At 48.0% G+C, this 6,124-nt stretch overlaps 1 protein-coding gene across 1 annotated transcript in view; it reads right to left on the reverse strand.

Moving 5' to 3' along the window:
* ATP10B (ATPase, class V, type 10B) overlaps positions 1 to 5,089 on the reverse strand; it is a 187,605-nt gene extending 182,516 nt beyond the window's left edge. Inside the window, exon 1 of the mRNA XM_005870568.2 lies at positions 4,831 to 5,089. The gene's annotated coding sequence lies outside the window, so the exon portion shown is untranslated. The remainder of the gene's footprint in view (positions 1 to 4,830) is intronic.
* Positions 5,090 to 6,124: the final 1,035 nt, after the last annotated feature.

Raw genomic sequence — 6,124 nt, forward strand, 5'->3', positions numbered from 1 at the left:
GAGTAGTTATGGAGCTCAGCTGCATCTGGATAAGATGAGGCAAAAGAAAAACAAACAGGTTCAGCGCCCATAGTGGGAAGGACCAGGGAAACCAGGCAAGGCAGGTTTGCCCACATCCCTCGTGGGCTGGCCCAGCTGGACGGGTTTTTCCACAGCTAATCAGTAACGTGTTATCAAACCATCTCAGAGAGGGCGGTTCAGGCAGGAGGAGTTTGGGGCAGTGGGGCACAGAGGTGAGGACTGGGTCATGGTGGTGCCTCTTTCAGCAGAGGACCCTGGCCAAGTGTGTAGCCTCCCAAGTGCCACCTTCCACTTCCCTAAAATAGGAAGGACACTACTGGAACCTACTTGAGAGGGTTGTTATGTTAGGATTACATGAGCTCATTAAATAAACTCACACGTAGCAAGTACTCAATAAAAGGAAGCTGTTAATTATTAATTACTGTCATTATTTGAGAGGCATATCAGAGCCACGCACACTCAGAGCAGGCAGCAGCAGGATGACTGCTTTTCAGGGGTCATGCTGGTCTTACGTTGTGGGCTGGATTCTTGACAGAAGCAAGTCCCCATCCAAAGGGGAATGAACCCAGAAAATAACTCCAATACCCAACTGGGTATCACAGCCTAGAGACTGCAAATGCTGGCATCTGTCTTTGCCCAGCCCAGGACAGACCTCTGTACAATTTTTTTCTGGTTCTTTATCCCAACACTGATGCTAACTTAAGAGACTATCAGCAGATTGAAACCAGCACAGGACAATGTTACTGCAGAGCTGGAAGACGCCCTGGACCAGCCAGCTCAGCTCTCTGTCTGGGGGAACAGCAGCACCATTGATTGCTTTTAATCAGCAAACTTCACACCTCAAGGGCAGTGTGGTTGCCTGCCCACAAAAGAATCCTGAGGAGAGGAGAGAGTTCTGGCTGGTTGGGCGATATCCCAGAGATGTAAGTCATTTTCAACAAGGCCCTTCACTCACCAGCCTAAAGGTATCAGCTTAGGAACATGCATGGAGAGAAAGTAGCTTGGGTCTTGGAGTATCAGCTCCCATCCCACTGTGAGTTCCCAGAGGAATGTGTGTTTCCTTGAGAGTTTATTGAGGAAATATGACATAGAAGAGAGAAGGCTCTAGAGAGCACAGTTGAAGCTTCAAATCCTGAGTCCAGCCATGCGATCTGACCCTCCCCCAGTTTCTACATCGATTGGACGGACGGCCGTGAGAGCAGTGAGAGGACCTCGCTCATAGAAGCGCGGAGGGAACTGAAGCAGGGGCAACAAACATTTGAGAGAACATGACACAGCGAGCACTGTTCAGCCCTTTATGTGTATTCACGTATATAATGCTCACTCGGAGGAAAGATTGGGAATATCCCCATGTATAGATGGGGAATATTCAATAGTGTGGATGAGAAACGTGTCCAGGGTCACACAGTTAGCAGCTGACAGAGCCAGGCACTCTACTACACCATGAGCCCACCCTCTTTACCACTGTGATGAACTGCCGCTTGCACATGCGATAATATGAGCAAAATGCTCCTATCGGTGCTGAGTATGAAGATTTAGTTAATAAATGTTGACTGCCATCATTATATCATTAGTCCCTGGCATAGCCTATAGTACCTGCAAGCTCTCCTACCTACAGATTTTAAGAATTTAAAACAGTTTGGGTTCAGGCAAGTACCCGGTGTATGCTCTGGAATAGGTCTGATGGTTTTCATATTCCCTTTTGGCAAGATGCACAATTTTGCTTTATGAAAATATTTGTCATTTTCTTCAAAGGCCACTTGGAGAAAAGAAATAAATCCATCAGCATCAGCATGCATCAAAACTGAGTTCTATCATTCACTACCTGAGGGCCTCCTACCTTCTAAGGCTCATTGGCTTATTTCCAAAAACAGAGACAGTCAGCATGAACATTTAAATGAGATTATCCACTTAGTAAGTTCTCAATAAAAGCCCACTGTCAATATTGTCATTATTCCCAGCATAGCCCAAGGAATCGGAAGAGGGTTAGTGACAAGCATGGCCAGAACTCGAGCCCATGTCTTCAGGCACTTAATGCGATTCTCTTTCCATAATCCCACTTTGCTTATGAGCCTCTTCCTCCCCAGAAAACCACCAGGACTCTGTCGCTTGGCTCCTGATTCAAAATATATTTTTGATAAAAGGCGATAAAAAAAAATGTAGAATAGCATGAGGGAATAGAACAGATAAGGAGTGTCTTAAAAAAAAATCACAGAACAACCTGAGGATTAGAAATAAAAATCAGATGTCTCTTAAATCAAATAGGGCCAGGGCTGATGCCAGGAAGGCTCCACACACATTACAATGAAGAACACATAAGTGCAGGAAGGGACTCATAAAACCACCAGCTTGTAAAATACTGCCAAATGCTGCGTGCTTGCCAAGGAAGAAGCATCGCCAGGCTGGGTTCTACTGCTCTTGCTCCTGGCTGCAAAGTGAATACTGGGTGTTAATTACAGCGCCTAAGTCGATTCTTGAGGAAGGCAGCTGCCGGAGAAAAGGATTCCTGCAGAGAAGTCTCTTCCTCTGATAGATTTCTTTGGAATTGTGGATTTCCTCCAAAATTTTCTGCAATTGTATCCTCTGCCACCCATTGCTTGCAGGGCCGGCTGCTTGTGAGCCAGAGATAATGGCTCTGGTGTTGACATCACTGTCACAAAGAATACAGGCATGATGTGGGTTTGATTCTAGACACCCACAATAAAGCGAGTACCATAATCAAGCGAGTCCTAATCTTTTTGCTGGTGGAGGGTCTTGCCTTCAATTTGTAAAAAATGCAACATCTGCAAAGCACAATAAAGCTAAGCACAATAAAACGACATACGCCTGTACTCCGCAAAGGACTGCTATCACAGGTGCACCTCCTAGTCTCACAGGCTATAAAGGTCAGCTGTTAGCCTTCTATTTGATTGAGGATAAATGTGAGATGAGGCTCAAAGGGACTTGCCCACAGTGACAGAGTGGTAGAGCCCATAGAAGCACATTGGATCCCCTGATTGCAAATATGGGGCTCTTCTTATCCTATAAATGGATGACACCCAAAATAGCACAGCCTGGTGAGAATATGAATGAGTGGCTTGATAAAGCAGGGCTGGAAGGGTGCATTCTGAGCTTTCTGAGGCTGTATTGGCATGGTGAGTACCCCAGGCATGGCGAATACCCTACATGCTAAGATCAAGGCCAGGTTTGGTGTCCAGAAGAACATGCTGGGGTGAGTCGCAGGCAGCAGAGGCAGCCTTATCATACATACCCTGCTATTTACTAGGAAACTAAATCCATTTGATGCCATTTAGCCTTGTTCCCTATGTTACCCCCAAAATGAAATCATTCCCCCCATCGAATACCTGAAAACTCAGGTAGCTCTTTACTTTCTAGAACAAGATGTTTGCCTTCCCAAGGGAGATTGAGTGGAGGTGTTGAAGGAGCAGGAGACAAACAGGTGGTCATGATCTCTCCTGATCCCTTTTATTATTCTTTCCCTTGCCAACTATAACTGAGCCCCTGTTATTATTGGGAAATCTGCTAAACCCTGGAGGCCCAGCAGTGTCCAGCAGGCAGAAGACATGGAAGGTCCCCACCCTAAGTTACAATCAAGAATCCAGAACTTCAGATTGTCGTCAGCTTTACGAAATTAACCAACACTGCAAGGGAAGATAATGGGGCTGGTAGTGGTTTTGGGGCGTCCATTTTAGATTCTGTGGTCTGGGAAGCCCTCTTGAACAGGCAACATTTGAGCTGCAACTTGGTTGAAGACAGGAAAAGCCCTGGGAATGTGTTCCAAACAGAGGGGAGGAACAGAGATAGCTCATGGTCCTGGCTCAGTATGAACTGAGGGGCCTGGTATAGGCCAGCTTGGAAGCTGGGCGAGGGCTGGAGACAGGGGAGGCCTGGTAAACCATTTTGGGGTTGGATTTAATTCTAAGCGGCCACAGTGCACTGATCCAGTATCCAGCTCTCAAACACATTCCCTTTCCTCTCCATTGCTGGCTCCAGTGTTTGAAAGACTAACTCCATTGCCCAGCTGATAGTCTCTGATTCTTAATGGCACAGACCATGTGGGTTACGTACTGCTGACAGTGAGCCTTTAACAGTGAGTCTCTAAATCCATAAGAAGGGGCTACCGAGGCCTGAGAAGTAGACACCCAAGTCTAAATTAGTGCCCCAACGCGCAATGGGAACAGTGGCTCAGCTAACCTCCCCAAGCCTCAGCATCCTCATCTGTAATTGTACGTAATACTGACACTTGCCTCACGGGTTTGCAACAAGATGTATAGCATTTCAACCTCATGTTTTGCAAATCATAAGCTTTTAATACTATTTTCATGAGTCACCATCATCAAAAACCCAACTCCGTCTCTCTCTCTTCTTCACACACACGTACTTCTTTCAAAGTCCTGCATAATGGTTTTGTAAGTTTTTGGAAAGAGGCCCTGACATAGTACAGGTAATGACCAATGCTCACATATTATGGGCCCTCCATACAGGTAACTCATTCCAAGCTATAGGCAGCTGAGGCTGCCTGCTCATCAGTGCATGGAAGAAGCCTCGGCCACGTAGAGTGATCACCATCCCCATCCACAGCTACCATTGTAACCCAGTCAACTGCACGCACAGGGCCCTCCATCATGAGCAGAGAGCTCCCCAAATAAACAGAGGAATGAGGTTCCCGGAAGCCTGTGGCCGGTGGTGGACCCAGGGTACCTCAGAGCCTCCCTTTGAAGTAGCATCCCTGCTCCAGGCCAGCAAGCAGGAAGGAGAGCTCAGGGGAAAAGACCACCCTCCCATCCCAGCATCAAGCAGGGTGCTTACCTCCTCCTCCGTGGTGCAGGCTCCGAAGCTCTCCGGGGTCGTCAACACTCCTTGGGCGGTTTTATTCGGTGGGGCCACTGGGGCGGGAGGCTGGGTTGCCACAGCCTCCAGTTATCCCATCAAAGGGGAGGGACAGCCAGTGAGAGCTTCCTTCTCATCTCTGAGCTGAGAAGGCAGCCCCAAGCCCTTTCAGAAGCCCAGCCTTCAATGTCACAGACCTGCACACAATTCCTCCACCCCATTTCCTCCTCTCCCGGCCTGCTTAGCCCCGCCCTGCCCAAGGCTTTCGGGCTCCTCCTCCAAGCTCTGCATCTCCACCCTCCTCCTCCTCCTCTTCCTCCGGAGGCTGCCTGGCAGGGCTGGCCTAACCAGCTCTGGAGCCTGAGCTAACCCCAGAGAGGCTGCTGTGCTGCTAACCTGTGAGTGGTTGGCCTGCCCCCCACTCCACCCCAATTTATGCTCCTGGGTTAATTAGAGCCAGAACTTGGGAACTTGGCCCAGCTGTGGGCACATGGAGTATCCATTTTCTGGTGATTAACTGAAAACTGTAGGATTTTGAAGGCCAAGTGTCAGGAGATGGGGATTCAGCTGAGCTGCTACACGGGGTGACCTCAGTCCAGGCCAGACTTGACTATACTGCACCCTTCCCTCAGGGGCCCAGCTTTTCTTACAGCAGATGAGGAGCTACCTTTATTCCCAGTAGGAGGTGAGAGAGGCTGAAAGGAAAGCCCGCTTCTTCCTCTGGGAGGGGTTGGGAGATCAGCGAGGAAAGCTGGGTCAGGCAGGCATGTCTGTTATTAAAGGGCACTTAGTCATCCCAGGTGATGGCTCTTCCACTGAACACACAGGTGGTCTTAAGATAAGGAGTTAAATTATCCTTGAAATAAGACAATGGCGTAGGTCCCAAACAGAAGCATTTGGGACATTATTTCCCTACCCTAGCAAGTAAGCATTATCTCTCCCGGTCAGACATTTCCAGATTTTAGGATTCAAAGGAATTATCTGGGGTATTAAAAATGTAGATTTCTATATGAAACTCCCAGATTCCAGAAAGGCTCAGGAATCAGCATTTTAAAAATTTCCCAGGTGATTTGATGTGGGTGGTCTGGCACCAGTGGTTCAAGACTCCGGCCCTAGACGAGGTCTGTCCCCTCTATTCTCAGCCGGACATTGGTGCCTTTAAAACTCAGCTGAAGACCAGCTCTTCTCCATTGTTTTCTACTGGCTCTTCTAACCTGCTCTCAGCTGACTCCAATATCATCTTCTTTCCTTTAACTCCCAAATAAACTTTGAA

The sequence above is a fragment of the Myotis brandtii genome, unplaced genomic scaffold, assembly GCF_000412655.1.
Source record: "Myotis brandtii unplaced genomic scaffold, ASM41265v1 scaffold32, whole genome shotgun sequence".
Classification (NCBI taxonomy): Eukaryota; Metazoa; Chordata; class Mammalia; order Chiroptera; family Vespertilionidae; genus Myotis; species Myotis brandtii.